Genomic DNA, 22,578 nt, shown 5'->3' on the forward strand with positions numbered 1-22,578 from the left:
ATTCAGCCCACAACACCCAGTCTCAGAAAACAGAGGCAACCAGAGCACATCAGGCTGCACCAATGTGTGAGGACGCCAAGCTTTCCCCAACTCAGTCCTAGCCTCCTGCGGGGACAGTTCACAGCCTGGTCACTGCCATGGCCCCTTTTGCAGCCCAGCCACAGGCCCGGGGCCTGGCTGGCCCGTGTGAGCCTCCCTGAGCCGGGGTTTACTGAAGACTTGTTCTGCCAGGTTTGGGGACTGTTGCATCTCAACTCAGAAAAATGATTTGAGGCAAGACACAGTGGCTCACACATGTAATCCCAGCAGTTTGGGAGGCCGAGGTGGTTGGATCACCTGAGGTCAGGAGTTCGAGACCAGACTGACCAACATGGTGAAACCCCGTCTCTACAAAAATACAAAAATTAGCTGGGCATGATGGCAGGTGCCTGTAATCCCAGCTTCTGGGGAGGCTGAGGAAGGAGACTCACTTGAACCCAGGAGGTGGAGGTTGCAGTGAGCCAAGATCGCGCCATTGCACTCAAGCCTGGGCGACAGAGCAAAACTCCATCTCAAAAAACAAAAAATAAAAGATTTGTGAGTGCATATCGGACTATGTTGTTCCTAGCAAGTGGGAAGGGGTGTCACTAAAATCACTGCGAACACTGGGGGGTGATACAATTTACAAGACGGAAATGCGATTGTGGGGGCCAGTGCAGTGGCGCGGCCTCACTGGCTGCTTCGTGGGGGCTTAAAACCAGGACAGTTTAAGCCAGAGAGTGAGAAGCGAGAGAGGGGCAGCATCTCCTCAAATACTCCTCTGGCTCCCTGAGCAGGTGCCCCGCTGGGCCTGTCAGCTCCTCAGGCAGCAGGACCCCAGCTTCAAACAGGATGGTGGAGTCACAACTGTGTGAGGGCCATGCCACCCCCTTGATAGCCACTCATCTTTCCTCTGGTCATGGAAAAACACTATGTACACACTCGTGTCAGCCACATTCTTGCGCCCACATAGGCAGAGGTAGTAATTACTGTCCCGAGTGATCACCTTCCACTATGTCATTATTCCAAGGGGTATGTAAATATTCCAGGCTCTTTTTTTTTTTTAACGTAAAATGATTTTGGGAGCCAGAACTCTTTGCTATTAATTCTTGGCACAATCCTCAGAGATTGTGTATTTCGTTGTCAGTGTTGTTGTTTAAAACGATTTACCTTTCCTAAAGAAACCAGAACTCTTGGACAAGAAATAGGAGTGAATTATTCTCAATCTTGGAAAATGTATAACAATAGAATACCATAATCTCTTTTATCAGTTTATTCAGTCAACCAATATTTATTTATTGGCAAGGCAAAGTGGCTTATGCCTATAATCCCAGCACTATGGGAGGCCGAGGCAGGTGGGTCACTTGAGCCCAGAAATTTGAGACCAGCCTGGGGAACGTAGAGAAACCCCATCTATACTAAAAAAAAAATATTACAAAAATTAGCCAGCAATGGCGGTGCGCGCCTATAATCCTAGCTACTTGGGAGGCTGAGGGACGAGAATCGCTTGAACCCAGGAGGTGGAGGTTGCAAAGACCCGAGATCATCCCACTCCACTCCAGCCTGGATGACAGAGAGACACTCTGTCTCAAAAAAAAAAGAAAAAAATTATTTATTATCTAAAATAGAGACAGGATCTCACTACGTTGCCCAGGCTGGAGTGCAGTAGCTATTTACAGGTGAGATCCCATTACTGACCAGTATGGCAGTTTTGACCTGCTCCGTTTCCACCCTGGGCTGATTCACCTCTCCTTAGGGAACCTGGTGGTCTCCTACTCCCAGGAGGCCATGAAATTGATGCCAAACTTAGTGCAGACAACTGATAGGCATAGCACACTACAACCCAGAATTCTTGGACTCAAGCGATCCTCCTCCCTCAGCCTCTCAAGTAGCTGGAACTACAAGCAGACAACCACACCCAGCTATTTATTTTATTTTATTATTATTTTTTTTTTGAGACAGAGTCTCACTCTTGTCACCCAGGCTGGAGTGCAATGGCACGGTCTCGGCTCACTGCAACCTCTGCCTCCCGGGTTCAAGTGATTCTCCTGCCTCAGCCTCCCCAGTAGCTGTGATTACAGGCATGAGCCACTACGCCTGGCTAATTTTTATATTTTTAGTAGAGATGTGGTTTCACCATGTTGGCCAGGCTGGTCTCGAACTCCTGACCCCAGGTGATCTGCCCGCCTCAGCCTCCCAAAGTGCTGGGATTACAGGCTTGAGCCACCACACCCGGCCCCCAGCTATTTATTTTTAAGACAGATTCTCACTCTATCACCCAGGCTGGAGCGCAGTGGCACAATCATACCACACTGCAGCCTCGAACTTCTGGGCTCAAGCAATCCTCCCACCTCAGCCTCCCAAAGAGCTGGGATTACAACTGTGAGCCCCTGTCCCCAGCTTATATTCACTGATGACCTACTGTGTGCCAAGCCCTGTGCTGGGTGCTGGGACTAGTTGGAATGTACAGTGACTTAGGGTATAATAATCTGTTTTGGTCAATGATGATGGTCTCTCATAAGATTACAAAGGACCTGAAAAAATAGCCGTCATAATGTCTGTCTTACCTGTTTGTGGCAATGCTGGTATAAACAAACCTACTGCACAGCCAGTCATATTTTCATACGCCTATAATCCCACCACTTTGGGAGGCCGAAGCGGGCGGATCACGAGGTCGGGAGTTCGAGACCAATCTGACCAACATGGTGAAACCCCGTCTCTACTAAAAATACAAAAATTAGCCAGGCATGGTGGCGCACGCCTGTAATCCCAGCTAGATAGAAGGCTGAGTCAGGAGAATTGCTTGAACCCGGGAGGCGGAGTTTGCAGTGAGCCGAGATCATCCCACTGCACTCCAGCCTGGGCGACAAAGGGAGACTCCATTTCAAAAAAACAAAAAAGTGCAGTGCATAGGATTATGCACAGTACATGATACTTGATAATAAACGACAGTTCCTGCTTTCTGTATTTACTGTATTATACTCTTTATTGTTATTTTATTTTATTTTTTGAGACAGAGTCTCACTCTGTCATCCAGGCTGGAGTGCAGTGGCACCATCTTGGCTCACTGCAACCTCTGCCTCCTGGGTTCAAGCAATGCTCCTGCCTCAGCCTCCTGAGTAGCTGGGTTTACAGGCACCTGCCACCACACTCAGCTAATTTTTGTATTTTTAGTAGAGACAGGGTTTCTCCATGTTAGCCAGGCTGGTCTCGAACTCCTGATCTCAATTGATCCGCCTGCCTCAGCCTCCCAAAGTTCTGGGACTACAGGCGTGAGCCACTGTACCCGGCCTTTATCATTCTTCTAGAATATACTCCTTCTGCCTCAGGCAGGTCCTCCAGGAGGTGTCCAGAAACAGCACTATTATCACAGGAGATGACAGCTACATGCTTGTCCTTCCAGTGGAACAAGATGTGGAGGTGGAAGACAGTGATATTGATGATTCCCGACCCGGTGCAGGCCTGGGATAATGTATGTGTTTGTTTCTTCTTGTTAAAAAACAAGAAGGTTTAAAAGGTTAAAAAAATTTTTTAATAATTTAAAAATAGAAAAAAGCTTATAGTATAAGGATATAAAGAAAATATTTTTGTACAGCTGTACAATGTGTTTGTGTTTTAAGCTAAGAGCTATTACAAAAGAGTCGAAGAGTTCAAAAATTTAAGTTTATAAATTTAAAAAGTTATAGTAAACTAGAGCTAATTTATTATTATTTATTATAATAATTTATTATTATATAATTTATTATTGAAGAAATAAATTGTTTTCATAAATGTAGTGTGGCCTAAGTGTGCAGTGTTTATAAAGTCTACAGTGATGCACAGTAATGTCCTAGAGGCCTTCACATTCACTCACCACTCACTCACTGACACACCTAGAGCAACTTCCATCCTGCAAGCTCCATTCATGGTAAGTGCCCTAGATAGGTATACCATTTTTTATCTTTTATGCCATATCTTTACTGGACCTTTTCTATATTTTGAGATGTTTAGATACACAAACATTTACCATTGTGTTACAGTTGCCTACAGTATTCAGTACAGTAGCCTGAGGTACAGATTTGCAGCCTAGGAGCAATAGGCTGTACTATACAGCCTAGGTGTGCAGTAGGCAGGACCATCTAGGTTTGTGTAAGTACACTCTATGATATTCACATGACAAAATCACCTAATGACACATTTCTCAGAATGTATCCATGTCTTCAAGTGACACATGACTGTATTTTAAAGAATACCTAGGCACAAACATCGCCCCCCCCAACACACACACACACACACGAAATCCCATAGTGATTTATGTTATTTAGCTCTCCAAACAGCAGCTTCCCATCTGTCTTTAAAAATATTCTAACCAGGCCGGGTGCAGTGGCTAACACCTGTAGTCCCAGCACTTTGGGAGGTTGAGGAGGGTGGATCACCTGAAGTCAGGAGTTCGAAACCAGCCTGGCCAACATGGTGAAACCCTGTCTCTACTAAAAATACAAAAATTAGCTGGATGTGGTAGCACATGCCTATGATCCCAGCTACTTGGTAGGCTGAAGCAGGAGAATCGCTTGAACTGGGGAGGCGAAGGTTGCAGTCAGCCAAGATTGCGCCACTGCACTCCAACCTGGGTGACAGAGTGAGAACCATATTCTACATTCCATGCAGTCTTGGTAGGAAATAAAGGAAAAGGAAGTACGAAAAATGTAAAAACTAGATAATTAGATTAAAACTGTCAACTCCAAAGAGTCAGATAAAAAATATTTTTCTTCTTCTTAATTAATAAAGTCACAAAGCATTCCTTTAGGAAGTGAATTCACAGATATACAAACTTCCAGGCAAGTGCTATGGACTAAAACAACAGAGCCTTCTTTCTAGGACACAGCCTAAGCCTGAGGCTGAGTAAGAAGGAAAAACCCTGCAGCTCCTCACAGAGGAGAATCTGAGGGGGATGATTTTCCCCCAGGCACACATCCCAAACCAACGCTCAACAGCGAGCATGAGATTTAAAGTCTTACATAGGTCAGGCATGGTGTCTCATGCCTGTAATCACAGCACTTTGGGAGGCTGAGGTGGGTGGATCACTTGAGGTCAGGAGTTTGAGACCAGCCTGGCCAACATGGTGAAACCCTGTCTCTACTAAAAATACAAAAATTAGCCAGACTTGGTAGTGGGCACCTGTAATCCCAGCTACTTGGGAGGCTGAGGAGTGAGAATCGCTTGAACCTAGGAGGCAGAGGCTGCAGTGAGCAGAGATTGCGCCACTGCACTCCAGCCTGGGCGACAGAGTGAGACTCTGTCTCAAAAAAAATAATAATAAATAAAATAAAATAAAATCTTACATAAATGTGAATATAAAACTCCACAAGGAAACTCCCATGTTATTACACCAAGGAATGCCAAACAAGGACTGGACTGATCTTTAAGAAAAGAATAATACTTTTTATACTTAAAAAAACAGAAAGAAATGTTTTCATTTCTTTGATATACCAGCTCCTATCCAATGTACAAGTTTAGCTTCCAGAGTTCTCTCTCTCTCTCTCTCTTTTTTTCTTTTTGAAATGGAGTCTCATTCTGTCACTGAACACGATCTCAGCTCACTGCAACCTCCACCTCCTAGGTTCAAGTGATTATCTCACCTCAGCCTCCCAAGTAGCTGGGATTACAGGTGCACTACCACCACGCCCAGCTAATTTTTGTATTCCTAGTCGAGATGGGGGTTTCACCATGTTGCCCAGGCTGGTCTCGAGGTCCTGACCTCAAGTGATCCTCCCGCCTTGGCCTCCCAAAGTGTTGGGAGTACAGGTGTGAGCCACCACGCCCGGCCTCTCTGGTGTTTTCAGGCATCTATGTTAACTTTGTAATGAACATTTTGGACAGCCAGGCAGAGATCGCAGGGAGAATGGGAATTCTCAGTGAAGACTGACACTGGCCTCTGGTGTTCTGCCCACCTGACAGAGCTGTGGAGAGGCTCGGCGACCCATGCTGCACAGGACATGGATTATTTTCCTCTTGTCTTTTGTTGAACTGAGTTGAATTAAATCAGTTGCACAAATTTCCTGGAGTCTCAGCATAGCAGTGAGAATGGGAGCTGAGAAGGGCAGTGCTCAGGCTTTGAATTAGACTTTCTAGGAAGTGTTATTTCTCATTGATCAACTGGTTTTGTTTAGATTCTCAACCAGTGACCCCTTGCTTATTTGCATAGACTGGACAATATCCTTCCCTTTCTTTCCTTGGGTTAGTCTCATACAATTTACCCCATTTGTAAAATCTAATTATGAATCAAAATCTTCAAAAATATTGGTGGCCGGGCATGGTGGCTCATGCCTGTAATCCTAGCACTTTGGGAGGCCAAGGTGGGCGGATCACCTGAGGTCAGGAGTTCAAGACCAGCCTGGCCAACATGGTGAAACCCCATCTCTACTAAAAATACAAAAATTAGCCGGGTGTGGTGGTGCATCCCTGTAGTCCCAGCTACTTGGAAGGCTGAAGCAGGAGAATCGCTTGAACCCAGGAGGCAGAGATTGCAGTGAGCCAAGATCACACCACTGCAATCCAGCCTGGACAACAGAGCGAGACTCGGTCTCAAAAAATAAAAAATAAAAAATAATATTGGTGCTATTGGACCCAGCTCACCTTTTACAAATCTTAAATATGCAAAATAATGTACAACTGCTTAAATAACTCTAGGCTCAGATGTGGTAATTGCATCACTGTTTATGATTCAAAAATATTGAAACACAGCCAGGCACGGTGGCTCACGCCTTTAATCCCAGCACTTTGGGAGGCCGAAGCAAGAGGATCGCTTGAGCCCAGGAGTTTGAGACCTGCCTGGGAAACAAGGTGAGACCCCATCTCTACAAAAAATAAAAATTAAAAAAAATTAGCCAGGCATGGTGGCACATACTTGTGGTCTTAGCTACTCAGGAGGCTGAGGTGGGAGAATTGCTTGAGCCTGGAAGGCAGAGGTTGCAGTGAGCCGTGATCACACCACTGCACTTCAGAGTGGGTGACAGAGAGAGGCCCTGTCTCAAAAATAAAAAAGAAAAAAAAAATTGAAAATCTGTAAATGGCTAATTCACCTGATCACTATGTAGTAAAAGTCAGCTATGTGTCCAGAATCAAGCAATGCACTGAGGATACTTAAGGGCGGATGTTAGTCAATTATAAAGGGAAGGTTAATTGAACTATGTAGAATATTTTATATAAATGTAAGAAAGTGGAAAAATGTTCATAGTGTATTGTTAAATAGAAATAATCAGAATACACATTATTTAGAAAAAATAATTGGGCCTATTTTTAAAATAAAGTTAAAAAGTATGCCAAGTAATAAAAATGAAAACAGAAAATAAGAGAAGAAAAATAAAACATTTCGAGAGAACACACTGAAATAATAACAAATATTTTTCTTCTTCCTTTCATGTGTCTTTCAATTTTCATTATTATATAGCACTTTAGTAAGAGAAATGCTCATATAACAACAGGGCTAAATTCTATTTGTAGACTAAGCAAAAGCTGTCTATTAAAAAATAAACAAGTTGCTAAAACAAACAAAAATCCACGATGACAGGGATTTGTCAATGGGACACAGGAGCCAAGTAAAAGAGCCTCCAGGGGCCAAACGTGGAACAGTTTGAGTAACAAGATAAATAAAATAGTATTGGATTATAATCCAGAGTGTAAAATAAATATCCACGAGTCCACCCTAGTATAAGTAAATAATTCAATAAATAAATAAATGGGAGAGAAGAGAAAAATTTCCCATGCAGAAGAATTCAAATAATTTATGTAGATATTTTACCCTCAAGGAGCTGAAGCATAGCTCCCTGCTCCTTAGGTGCTCACTGCGCAAAGCGGCTTCTTTCCAGTGTGGAGGGAGAGAGGACGGTAACTGTGCAGTGGAGAAACCTCACAAATGCTTCCCCAGCCAGGTGATCAAGGTCAACATCAACAGTCATCTGTCACGTGGATACTATGCACCCTTGACACGATGTGATGAAGACACACTACCTCTGTCGCCTTCATCCTGTAACCTCTTGCTAATCATGAGAAAAACACCAAACTCCAATAGAGGGGCATACATACCCAACCAGTAGCTCTCAAAACCAGCAAAGTCATCAAAAGCAAAGAAAGTCTGAGAAACTGCCACTACCGGGAGGAGCCTAGGGAGACATGACTTGATGACTCAAATGTAATGTGGGATCCTGAGACAGAAAAAGGGCAATAGGTAAAAACAAAGGAGGTCTGAATAAAGTGTGGACTTCAGTTAATAATAATGAACGAGGCTAAGCACTGGGGAGCACGTCTGTAATCCCAGCACTTTGGGAAGCCGAAGCAGGAGGATGGCTTGAGCCCAGGAGTTTGAGATCAGTATGGGCAACAAAGTGATACCCCCACCTCTACAAAAAAATTTAAAAAAATTTAGCCGGTGGCACATGCCTGTAGTTTCAGCTACTTGGAAGGCTAAGATGGGAGGATTGCTTGGGCCCAGGAAGTTGAGGCTGCAGTGAACCATGATGAAGCCACTGCACTCCAGCCTGGGCGACAGACCACTAAACCCTGTCTCAAAAAAAATAAATAAATAAAAAAGGACTCTTGGTATGCAATTCTAGTCAATTCCTTCAAGGAACAGTGCCACCTAGTGTTCTGTCACATAAATCACCAATGGTAGTTCTGGTTACTTGACTTTCCACAGCTGTACATTAGCTTAAGCCCTCTTCAGAACTGAAAAGAATAATGATTCGAAAATGTGTTTCCCTCCACCCCCCAAGAAAGCATTCATAATTTCAAATAACTGCTGGGTAATTAAACTTATATTACTTGGATTTATTCACAACCTCATCCTAGAATCTTTCTGTTTATAAAATACCTATTTCTATTTTCAAAAATCCAGTCCAAAAATAATGTGAATGAAAGAGATGTTATCAGAAATACAAGCTCACAAAAAAGTAATATAGTAATAACATATTGCTGTATAAATAATACAGTCACTTTTTTATTTTTATTTTTATTTATTTATTAAAATTGAGATGGGAGTCTATGTTGACCAGGCTGGTCTCAAACTCCTGACCACAAGCGATTCCTTCATCTCAGCCTCCCAAAGTGCTAGGATTACAGGCATGAGCCACCAGGCCCTGCCGAGTCAATTTTTTAAAGTTACAAAATAGCTTAAGCTTTATAAGATGGTTGATCTCAATTATAAGTGTCAGTTCTAGAAACTGTAAAGCTACAACAAGTTAACATTGTTATTTAACTTTAATCCAACACTCACATAAAGTTCCCTTGCTTAATAACTGCATGGTTATTTTAATATCAGATTGTTATTTATAAAGTTAAACCTTTATTAATAAACAGTAAGAGAAAAATGAATTCGATCAAAGTCTAAAACACGCAAATGAAAAAAATCAAATGATTAGCTAATATATATTGTTTATTGAACCTGAATAAATTTCAAAATATGTTATAAAAGAAAGAAACACAGCTGAAATAACAGGCACCTTGCAATTGCAAATTACCAATGTAGCAGTTGCTTACAACATAAATGGCAAGAATTGACCTTTTCCCCTTATTTCCTATACACTTGGCAATATGGAATAAAAAATCCCACTCTAGTTAATTTGAGTGCCACTTCTTGCCCTCTTCTGACCAGAGCAACAAACTGAGATAGGCCCTTAAAGAGATTATCTCCAGCCTGGCATGGTGGCTCAGCACTGGTAATCCCAGCACTTTGGGAGGCTGAGGCAGGAGGATCATCTGAGGTCAGGAGTTCGAAACCAGCCTGGCCAACATGGTGAAACCCCATCTCTATTAAAAATACAAAAATTAGCTGGGCATGGGGGCAGGTGCCTCTATCCCAGCTACTCAGGAGGCTGAGGCAGGAGAATCGGTTGAACCCAGGAGATGGAGGTTGCAGTGAGCTGAGATCACACCACCACTGCACTCCAGCCTGGGTGACAGAGCAAGACTCCGTGTCAAAAAAAAAAAAAAGAGATTATCTACATCACACTTTGGACTAAGAGATGTACCCATGTGTAGGAAATCATCTTCGAATAAGTGTTTTTAAATTATTATTGTTGTTTTTTTTCCCAGATTTCACTAATACTTAGTTGGTAGAGAGCACAAAGGCATTGCTAGCAATGTGTCCAGGTTATTCTAGGTGTTTTCGTTTGGCTTTTCACATAATAATTTCTTTTAGATTGAAGCTTAAAAAAGTTTTCCTGAAAGCAAGAAACTTACTGCCTAACTTAAATAATGACATGTGTCTGCTGATAATTTGTGCTATTAGTTGACATCTTTGCCCTGGAAATATTAAAACTATTCAGCTAATATACAAAAATCAGTAGCATTTTTATAGGCCAACAGCCAATAATCTGAAGAAGAAATTGAGAAAACAATCCCATTTACAATAGCTACAAAAAAATAAAATGCCTAGCCAGGCGCGATGGCTCACACCTGTAATCCCAGCAGTTTGGGAGGCTGAGGTGGGCGGATCACCTGAGGTTAGGAGTTGGAGACCATCCTGGCCAACTTGGTGAAACCCTGTCTCTAATAAAAATACAAAAAAATTAGCCGGGCGTTGTGGCGGGGGCCTGCAGTCCCAGCTACTCGGGAGGCCGAGACAGGAGAATCTCTTGAACCCAGGAGGTGGAGGTTGCGGTGAGCCGAGATCGTGCCATTGCACTCCAGCCTGGGCAACAAGAGTGAAACTCCATCTAAATAAAATAAAATAAAATGCCTAGGGATAAACTTAGTCAAAGAAGTGAAAGACCTCTACAATGAAAGTTAGAAAAACATTGATGAAACAAGTTGAAGAGGACACAGAAAGATGGAAAAGTATCCCATGCTCATGAATTGCAAGAATTAATATTGTTTAAATGTTTATACTACCTAAAACGGTCTACAGATTTAATGCAATCCCTATCAAAATACCAATTACATTCTTCCTGGAAATAGAAAAAAAAATCCTAAAATTCATAGGATCACAAGATTCCAGCTAGCCAAAGCAATCCTAAGCAAAATGAAAAGCTGGAGGCCCCACATTACCTGACTTCAAGATATGCTGCAAAGCTATAGTAATCAAAACAGCATGGAACTGGCATAAAAACAGACACATATACCAATGGAACCAAACAGAGAACACAGAAATAAATCCACACATTTACAGCCAACTCATTTTTGACAAAGGCACCAAGAATATATGTTGGGGAAGGACAGTATCTTCAATAAACAGTGTCGATGAATCTGGATATCCATATGCAGAAGAATGAAATGAGACCCCCTAACTCTCACTATATACAAAAACCAAATGAAAATAGATTCAAGACTTAAATGTAAGACCTGAAATTATCAAACTACTGAAAAAAAAATTGGAGAAACTCTTCAATACATGAGTCTGAGCAAAGATTTATTGAGTAAGACCTCAAAAGCACAGGCGACCAAAGCAAAAATTGACAAATGAAATTACATCAAGCTAAAAAGATTCTGCACAACAAAGGAAACAATGAACAAGGTGAAGAGGCAACCCACAGAATGGGAGAAAATGTTTGCAAACTACCCATCCAACAAGGGATTAATAAGCAGAGTATATAAGGAACTCAACCCAATAGCAAAGAAACAAATAATCCAATTTAAAAATGGGCAAATGAGTTGAACAGACATTTTTCAAAAGAAGATATACAGGCCAGGCAAAATGGCTCATGCCTGTAATTCCAGCACTTTGGGAGGCCGAGGCAGGCAGATCACGAAATCAGGAGTTCGACACCAGCCTGACCAACATGGTGAAACCCCGTCTCTACTAAAAATTAGCTGGGCGTGGTGGCACATGCCTGAAATCCCAGCTACTCAGGAGGCTGAGGCAGGAGAATCGCTTGAACCCAGGAGGCAGAGGTTGAAGTGAGCCGAGATGGTGGCATTGCACTCCAGCCTGGGTGACAGAGTGAGACTCTGTCTCAAAGAAAAAAAAAAAAGAGAGGTACAAATGGCCAGCAGGTATATGAAAAAATGACCAACTAATCACCAGTGAAATGCAAATCAGGGCCGGGCGCAGTGGCTCACACCTGTAATCCCAGCACTTTGGGAGGCTGAGGTGGGTGGATCACGAGGTCAGGAGATCGAGGCCATCCTGGGTAACACGGTGAAAACCCGTCTCTACTAAAAATACAAAAAATTAGCTGGGCGTGGTGGCGGGTGCCTGTAGTCCCAGCTACTCAGGAGGCTGAGGCAGGAGAATGGCATGAACCCAGGAGGCGGAGCTTGCAGTGAGCCGAGATCACGCCACTGCACTCCAGCCTGGGTGACAGAGCGAGACTCCATCTCAAAAAAAAAAAAAGACATGCAAATCAAAATCACAATAAGATATCATTTCACCCCAGTTAGAATGGTATTATCAAAAAACCAAAAAATAATAAACGCTAGCAAGGATGCAGAGAAAAGGGAACACTTGTACCCTGTTGATGGAAATGTAAGTTAGTACAACCACTATGGAAAACACTATGAAGTTTCCTCAAAAAACTAAAAATAGAGTTACCATAGGATCCAGCAATCCCACTGCTAGGTATATACCCCAAAGAAAGGAAATCCATATATCGAAGAGATGTCTGCACTCCCATGTTTATTGCAGCACTATTCACAGTACCCAAGATATGGAAGCAACAGGTGAATGGATAATGAAAATGTGGTACATGTGCACAATGAAATATTATTCAGCCATAACAAAGAATGAAATTCTGTCATTTTCAGCAACATGGATAAAACTGGAGGACACCATATTAAGTGAAATAAGCCAGGCACAGAAAGACAAATATCACATGTTCTCACTTGTATGTGGGAGCTAAAAAGAAAATAATCTCATGGAGGTGGTGAACAGAATGGTGAAGGAGAGTGGGGATGTGGATGAAGAGGAGTTGGTTAAAGGGTACAAAAATCTATTGATATGGAAGGGATAATTTCCAATGTTCATCAGCACAATAGGGTGACTAAGTATTACCACAGTACAAGAATTTGGACAAAGTTGATTTGACAGACAAATGTGATGATTACTGGAAAATTTTCCTTTCCAACTATGCCCTTGCCCTGAACCCTTTCTTACCTGGAGCTTGCAACTCACTCTCCCCGTTCAGGGTGACTCCTACCCCACACAGATCCACCCTGAAATCAGGACTGCAAAGAGGCGCCCCTGAGCTAGGTGCCTTTCCATTGTCCACAGCACCAGATAAGTGATGCTTTGTTCTCCAGGTCTTGTCTTATTCATGGTGACATTTACCATATGGTATAAACACAGCTGGTTTTCCCTGATATAGAAAGAGAAAGCTGAATAGTTTTCCTGGTGATAGAAATGAACAAAAAGTGAAGCCATCTGAGAAAGTGATGCCTCTGATTGAGGAAATAAGGGCATGGGACAGTCAGCTGTCTGGCTGGGCAATGGCTCTGACATGCACTAGGAATCTGCAGAAAACCAAGAAGCAATTGACAAGTCTCTTACTGCGAGACTCTAAACAGTGCAAACAACAGGTAAAACTACTAAAGACTCTACACACAGGACACAGGTGACCTGCAACAGAGCTATCAGGCAGAAGGCCCTGTTTGTACCAATGCTCTGGACAAGTCCCCAGGGACACAGATCTAAGGGCTTCCTCCTGCCAGCTACTCCTGGGGCACAATTCTTTAAAGTCCTTCCAGAAACATTTTCCTTTTCACAGCATGAACACATCAGAACAACTATCAATGCTCGATCACTCTGCACTCCCTCCTGAGCTAAAGCAGGTCCAGGTATAAGCTGGTGCCAATACCTGACAGCCCACAACTGCCCAAGGTACAAGAAACACTCCTGAGATTGATCCTCTAGGCCCCAGAAGGAGAATAGAGCCTGGGTTTTATGATGACTGAAGATAGAGAACTTTTGTTTTGCAGTAACACAGGTTTTATGAGTATAAAGAGTTTGCTTTTTCGTCTCAAATTCCAGGGCATGGTAAAGAAAAGACTGGGACTATTTGTGTGTTATCAGGCTAATAAAAGCATGGGCGATGGTGCATTTCTGTGGAACTGGTGTTGTAAATGCTCTGTACTCCGATAGTTTCCACTGATTTCAGGGTTTCCAAACCTTGAGACCTATTGGTGTCAAGAGTGTTGGCACGTGGAGAAGAGAATGAAACAAGCCTCCAATGCATGCAACAGAGAGGCAGTTTTTCTGGGCTGGGAAAGGTGTACAGGACAGAAAGGAAAAATGCTGTGAGATGGAGATAGACTCCACAGCCAAGTCTCGCAGAAATAGAAAACAACGAAGTGTACTGGTAGGGCCTTCAAGAAGAAAGGGCTGGGAGGAGTGGCCTTTTGCTGTGCCAAGTTGTGCTTACTAAGAACAGTAAGTGGGTCCTTAGTGAGGAAGACAGAATTCATCTCCTCACCAGAGAGCAGAGCCAGCAAACGGCCAGGAGAGCTGCCAGGCCATGATGAGATGCAGCAGCGAGCCCAAGGGGCACGCCACAGGGCTCCCTGCAGTGATGCGTGGGCTCTGTGGGACTCTCCAATCACCGTCCACCAAGGGCAGAGGTGACATTTGTTGTTACTGCATTTTGTTGGTTACACCCCATCTCTAAAGTGGGGATAAAGCCATCTACCTCAGAAGGCCATACTCAGGGGCCAGTGCATGTGAAGATGTTTAACACAGGTCCTGACACAGAACAGGCACTCAAAAAAGATTGTAATTTTCTTATCTAAGAAAGTGATGATAAGGATACTTGCAAGTGAATAATGCCAGGCTATAACTGTCATGAGTATGTCTTCCTTATTTTGTTACCAATATGTTTGTGGGTCTGTATACACAGATTATTTCTTTCCTCTCTTATTCCCTTATCGTGTAACATAACATGCAGTGACTTTAGGACAGGCGCCGTGGCTCACACCTGTAATCCCAGCACTTTGGGAGACCGAGGCAGGTGGATCACCTGAGGTCAGGAGTTCGAGACCAGCCTGGCCAACATGGCGAAACCTCTTCTCTACTAAAAATACAAAACTTAGCCAGGCATCGTGGTGTGCAGGCAGGCAGAGGTGCGTGAGGCAGGCAGAGGTTGCAGTGAGCTGAGATCATGCCACTGCACTCCAGGCTGGATGACAGAGTGAGACTCTGTTTCAATTTAAAAAAAATGAAGGCCGGGCATGGTGGCTCGCGCCTGTAATCCCAGCACTTTAGGAGGCCAAGGTGGGTAGATCACGAGGTCAGGAGTTCGAGATCAGCCTGACCAACATGGTGAAACCCTGTCTCTACTAAAAATACAAAAATTAGCAGGGTGTGGTGGCGGTGCCTGTAATCCCAGCTACTCAGGAGGCTGAGGCAGGAGAACCACTTGAACCTGGGAGGCGGAGGTTGCAGTGAGCTGAGATTGCGCCATTGCACTCCAGCCTGAGTGACAGAGTGAGACTCTGTCTCAAAAAAAAAAAAAAAAGTATTGACCTTATATCAATATTTAAGTATTGTTAATTTTACGTCGTAGCATTTAATTTATGAAGTATCAGGAGAAGAGTAAACATCACTCTAGGACTTTGCCTCCTCCCCCTAGGAAGGAGTTAGTGTGTTTCTCCTGGTACACAGTAGAGTTGTATCATGTTAGACCCAAGTATGACCTTGTTACTGTCTTTATTTGGAGATGAAGTATGGTTTAAGGAGATAGTAAGAAGTGGACAAGAGAAGGACTGGGCTGGTTAACTTTTTGTGTCCACTTGACTGGGCTGAGGGAAGCGCATATCGTGGGGAAAACCATATTTCTGGGTGTGTCTGTGATGGACTTTAGAGGGGCTCACACTGGAATCGGGGAGGCTGAGTGAAGAAGCTCCCCTTCACAGCATGGGTGGGCGTCACTGATCTGCTGGGGGCCCCAACAGAGCAAAAGGCGGAGGAAGGTGCATTGGCTTTCTCTGCTTGAGCTGGGACATCCACCTCCTCCTGCCCTCAGACATGGAGCTCCTGGTTCTTGGGTCTTCAGACTCGGAGACTGAAACCAGAACCCTCAGAACTCCCACGGTTGCAGATGGCAGATCATGGGACTTCTCAGCCTCATAATTGTGTGAGACAATTCTCAGAATAAATGTGTGTGGGGGGGTGTGTGTGGGGGGGTGTGTGTGTGTGTATTTATATACACACATCTTATTGGTTCTGTTTCTTTGAAAGACTCTGACTAATACAGCAACCAGTGGGCATATTTTGTCAGGTGGGGCTGCAGCCAAGTGAAATATGACTTCCCCCCTCTCCCACAAGGCAACCAGGCACCCTCAGGCCATGACGTGGGGAGCATTTTCTACTCCTCACCTGCGCCTTATGCCCAGGCAGCTCCCTGTCATCTCCTCTCTTCTTTGCAGAGTGCCCCTAGGATACCCAAGAATGAATTCCTCTCAATGGTGCCGCCGCTGGGTCCATGCTTTGGGCTTTTGGCCTCCAAAACAGGATTCTCCTCAGCTCCCACTTCTTGCTCTCTCCAAAGATGAATACAAGGCCCTTTCTACTTTAAAGATTTCTTATCATAGAGGAATAAAAATTATGAAATAGTCACAAACTCCTGACACAGTGACTGCTGGTCTGTAGTGCCCAAATTCTGAGCCAACAGAGAGAAGGTCCAATGGACCTGGGCTGTCCCTTTGTGTCCCCTGAGACAGTGGGCTTTCAACAAGTACACCTCCCTTCACTCTCAACATCAGAAAGTGGGGTGGATTTAGTGGAATTTTCTTTGCAAAATGTTTATAAGGGTCAAGAGCTGTGGTTCACGCTTACAATCCCAGCATTTTGGGAGGCCAAGGCGGGCGGATCACTGGAGCTCAGAAACCAGCTTGGGCAACATGGGGAAACCTCACCTCTACAGAAAATGCAAAAATTGGCCAAGTGTAGTGGCATGTGCCTGTAATCCCAGCTACTTGGGAGGCTTAGCTGGGAGGATCAATTGAGCCCAAGAGGCGGAGTGAGCCAAGATCACACCTAGTGAGCCAAGATCGCACCACTGTACTCCAGCCTGGGTGACAGAGCCAGACCCTGTCTCAAAAAAAAAAAAAGTTTATAAGGATATTTATGAAAGGACATATGGTTATATCTTTTTATAAATTAACTTGTAAGTCAATTTAAAAATAAGTAAAAATTATAGACAACAAAAGTGTTTCCTTATGAATGAAGTGTGATTTCAGTTGTAATGAAACTCCTCACCATTTTGGTGTTTGTTGAACAATAATTTCAGAAATTGTTCACTGGTTTTACAAAATATCACACATAACTGAAGTTATAAAGCTATCCCTTAAGAATTGGGTAGATTTAAAACATTACAGCGTTGTCATGACTTTCAGTTCCATGGGTAGGTGGGTTGAGGTCCCAGAGATTTATAATGGAATGAGATGTGGAGTGTGCCTCACTACAGGTGTGCACACATTCCACTGACTGCTCGGGCAGATTCCTGACCCAGGGTTATGTTATTAAATTTTCAGGGAAAAAAAATCCCCCTCAGGAATATCTTCAATGTTGAAATTAAATTGTGCAATTATCTAAATGTGCTCTAATAAATATTATACCAATCCTGAATCCCTGGGTTTAATAAAAACATAGAAAGATAGATTGTGCTGTGAGTGAATTCTGGGGGCTGAGGAACTAGAGACGTTTCAAAGAAACAGGTTGGGTGGAGAGGGAGAGGGGACTCTGAGAGCTGGTCTAAAACTCCACTCCCAGTGAGGGGCCAGAGAGTGCCAGCGCAGGACACTGTAGTCTCCAATCCCACAAAACGGCCCATGAGAAGGAAAGCATGAGCACCCTATTTAGAGAATGTGGGAAATGGAGCCAGGGGTGTTGGTCTGATTCCCTTGGTTCTTGGGCAGATCCAGTGAGGAGGAGGAGAAAGATGACCTCAATTCCAGATTGATTTTGTTACTACAGTGTATTGTAGACACCTTCCACAGCACCCTGGGAGCCTCAAGGGAGAAAGAGAAAAAATAAGCAAAGCAACTGGCTCCACTGAGTGAGGCTGCTTCTCTTTGGTCAAATCCAGGACATTGGACCATGGATCTCCAACAAAGGAATCCACAGCCCAGGAGATGCAGGGAGGGAATTACAGGCAGGCAGTTCTGTTTGCTCCCCATGGCTCTCCCAGCTGTTTTCACGTGAGGACATTTTCGCTTTTTATCGATTACATGCACAATTCGATATTTTGACAAGTCTGTGCCATCATGTCACTGCAACTACGATCAAGATGTAGAATGTTTCCATCATCCCAAAGAGTTCCTCCCTGTTTCTTTGCACCCTCCGCCCTTATCCCACCCCAGGCAACCGCTCCTCTATCTTCTGTGCCATAGTTTTGCCTTTTCTAAAATTTCACAGACATGGAATCATATAGTGCGAAGACTTTTTGCTTCATTTTTAAGGAAGAATTACTTGGGGGTTCACCTGTCCTTTCCTGAGTCCCTGTGGCCTTCAGATGTCATCATGGTTCTGGCAACCCTACCCTCATGGTTGCAAAAGCCCCCCAGTCACGTTGACAGCTGGCTGCCCTGCAAGGTCAGGGCAGACAGGGGTCTTGCATGTTCTTCAGAAGGGAGCCTCTAGAAGACTTCTAGGACTCTCTCAGCATAACTTGGACAACTCTTCACTCTGCCTTTTCAAAGATCTCCCTCCCAGCCTGGCATGAGGAAGGAAAGAAAAGAGTGATGTCCAGGCACAGCAAACTCCGTCCTGGCCTAAGAATTTAGCAAAGGTGACAGAGGCATTGAAAGCCACCATCAGGTTACATGGAGTGAGTGTGTTGGGCAGAGGGAATAAAACACCAGTGCAAAGTTGGGTTTGTCTGTTTCCCCCCGAAATCATACAACAATTTAAATTCTCATCAAACAAAGCACCTTTTTGAAAGACTTGTCCTGAGTGAAGAGAGTGTGAGGAAAATTCTTCCTTGGATTAAGTCCATGATGGGGCAGAAGAGGCTGAACGAGAGTGATATCATCTGAAGAGCACTTTGACAGACAGGCCAGAGGCCAGGCTCAGCCAATGACAGGCTCCCGCCCTGTCCTCTGAAAGTGTGGAAAACTCACTCTGGGCTGAGATGGGTGCAGCCCATGGGGGCCCCAGAGCCATGTGAAGGCCTAGAGAGAAGCGCTTCTGACAAAATCAGATTGTTTATGTTCTTACAGATGGACCTTCTTCCAAGAGGAATCAGCAGAGCCAGAAAGCAAGAGGAGCCAGAAAGCAAGAAGGTTGGATTTTGTTTTAATCCTTTCTAGGGAAAGGGATAGAAATCAACAGGTGCAGTTCATCTGCTCTATGTCAGGAACTATGCTAAGTGTTTTATGATGAGAACATATCTATGTTCTCATCAAATTAAAGAAAAAAATGGTTTTTCCAGTTTTTAAATTGTTTATTTTTATTTTTCTTTAAAGACAGGGCTTCTCTCTGTTGCCCAGGCTGGAGTACAATGGTGCAATCAGAGCTCACTTCAGCCCCCACCTCCCAGGCTCAGGCTCCGGCTTCAGCCTCCCAAGTAGCTGGACCATGGGTGTGGAACCACCCATGTGTGGAACCACCATGCCCAGCTAATTTTCATATTTTTTGTAGAGACAGAGTCTCGCTATGTTGCCCAGGCTGGTCTTGAACTCCTGAGTTCAAGCAATCCTCCTGCCTTGGTTCCCAAAGTGCTGGGAATACGGGTGTGAGCCACTGTCACTGGTCCTTTTTCTTTTCTTTCTTTCTTTTTTTTTTTTTAAAGAAGGGAACAGCTGACGTGGCAATGAAAAGACAAGACTTTTATTTTATATTTTTTAAAGTAAAAGTGGAAGAATAAAGAAGGGATGAGAAAAGCTCACCGTTTCTCCACACAGGCTGCAGCCTCATAGCGGCATGCTCTTATGCTCTGCTTTGTTTTGACCGAATCAGCTCTATAGGATGGATTGATGAACAACAGAATTTTTAGATTCAATTAAGGAAGGTAGGTCCTTATAGAGAAAAGGTCCTTATAGAGAAAAGGGTGTCCAAGAGTCCAAGATTAGCCTCACCAGTCACTCCCAGAATCACACAAGAGAGAGCTATCTTAAGCCAATTAAGCCAAGAAGAGCGATAAGTCATACATTTCTGTGGACGTTTCCATCACATACAGTTGACCCTTGAACAACACAGGTTTATGCTGCAAAGGTCCACAATATATTGCTTGCCAGTGTATTGGTGTGTGCCTGTAACCCCAGGTACTTTGGAGGCCAAGGCAGGGGGATTGCTTCAGGCCAGGAATTCTAGACCAGCCTGGGCAACATAACGACATACCACGTCTCTTTCCTTTCTCTTTTCTTTGTTTCTTCCTTCCTTCCTTCCTTCCTTCCTTCCTTTCTTTCTTTCTTTCTTTCTTTCTTTCTTTCTTTCTTTCTTTCTTTCTTTCTTTCTTTCTTTCTTTCTTTCTTTCTTTTCTCTCTTTCTCTCTTTCTTTCTTTCTTGAGATGGAGTCTCGATCTTGTCACCCAGGCTGGAGTGCAATGGCGCGATCTTGGCTCGCTGCAACCTCCACCTCCCAGGTTCAAGTAATTCTCCTGCCTCAGCCTCCTGAGTAGCTGGAATTACAGGCGCCCACTACCACACCCAGCTAATTTTTGTATTTTTGGTAGACAGGGTTTCACCATGTTGGCCAGGCTGGTCTCGAACTCCTGACCTCAGGTGATCCGCCCACCTCGGCCTCCCAAAGTGCTGGGATTACAGGCGTGAGCCACCGCATCCGGCCATCTTCCTTCCTTCCTTCCTTCCTTCCTTCCTTCCTTCTTTCTTCCTTTTTCTCTCTTTCTTTCTTTCTCTGTCTCTGTATATATCTAGAGAGAGAGAAAATTTTCATATATATATGAAAATTTTTGGAGATTTGTGACAATTTGAAAAACTCAAAGATGAACCTCATAGCCTAGAAATATCAAAAAATTAAGAAAAACTGCCAGGCACGGTAGCTCACGCCTGTAATCCCAGCACTTAAGGAGGCCAAGGCAGGCAGATCACGAGGTCAGGAGTTCAAGACCAGCCTGACCAACAGGGTGAAACCCCATCTCTACTAAAAATACAAAAATTAGCCAGGCATGGTGGTGCACGCCTGTAATCCCAGCTACTCAGGAGGCTGAGGCAGGAGAATCGCTTGACCTGGGAGGCAGAGGTTGCAGTGAGCCGAGATTGCAACAGAGTGAGACTCCGTCTCAAAAAAAAAAAAAAAAAAAAAAATTAAAAATGTAGATATGTCATGAATGCATAAAATGCATGTAGATACTATTCGATTTTATTATTTGCTATGATAAAATATACACAAATCTGTTATAAAAATCTATCAAAACTTACATACACACACTTACAGACCATACATGGCACCATTTATAGTTGAGAGAAATGTAAACAAATGTAAAGATGCAGTATTAAATCATTAATACATAAAATTAACTACAGTACATGCTGTACTACTCTAATAATTTCATAGCCACCTTCTGTTGCTATTGCACTGATCTCAAGTGTGTGAGTACCCACTTAAAATGCCCTGTCCCGCTAATCATCTTCCCATGAGCAGTCTCTCCAGTAAATTGCATATAGCAGTAAAAGGTGATCTCTCATGGTTCCCTCGTCTTTTTTATCTTGTTTAGTGCAAAACTGTAAGCCTTGAATAACACCATGGGACCCATATAAAATGCCACTAGTGATGAAGTAAGTATCCCAAGAAGCAGACAAAAGTGATGACATTACAAGAAAAAGCTGAATTGCTTGATATGTACCATAGACTGAGGTCTGCAGCTGCAATTGTGGGCCATTTTAGACAGACAATTCATCTTATAAATAGACAACATAAACTTAGATCAAGTACTGTAAATGTATTTTCTTATTTTTATGATTATTTTTCTTTTCTTTTTTTTTTAGAGACAGGGTCTCACTCTGTTGCTCAGACTGAAGTGCAGTGAGCTATTTACAGGCATGATCATACCACGGGAACATCAACTCTTGGGCTCAAGGCATTCTCCTGACTCAGCCTCCAGACTAGTTAGGACTGTAGGCACATGACATGTTAATAGTATTTTTTAATGGGAATTATACTTAATTGTAAACGTTAGTGTTCTTATACATAGAATAAAGAAAATTTCATTTACTACCTTCCACTATGTATTAGGTTGGTGCAAAAGTAATTGCTGTTTTTGCCATTACTTTTAATGGCAAAAACCGTAATTACTTTTGCACCAACCTAATAAAATGGTTAGTATCTTTGGTCTCACCTGAATATATAAATGATGGCCTAATGGTTTGTGGATGGGGCCATGGGGTATGCACCTTCTATATAATATATAGGAATGGGGAACCTCCTAGTTCTAAGACATAAAACTTCTGTCCTGGCTGGGCAAGGTGGCTCATGCCTGTAATCCCAGCACTTTGGGAGGCCAAGGCGGGCAGATCACCTGAGGTCAGGAGTTCTAGATCAGCCTGGCCAACATGGTGAAACCCTGTCTCTACTAAAAATACAAAAATTCGCCAGGCGTGGTGGCGGGCACCTGTAATCCTAGCTACTTGAGGGGCTGAGGCAGGAGAATTGCTTGAAACCGGGAGGCGGAGGTTGCAGTGAGCCAAGATCGCGCAAC

The sequence above is a fragment of the Pongo abelii genome, chromosome 7 (assembly GCF_028885655.2).
Source record: "Pongo abelii isolate AG06213 chromosome 7, NHGRI_mPonAbe1-v2.0_pri, whole genome shotgun sequence".
Classification (NCBI taxonomy): Eukaryota; Metazoa; Chordata; class Mammalia; order Primates; family Hominidae; genus Pongo; species Pongo abelii.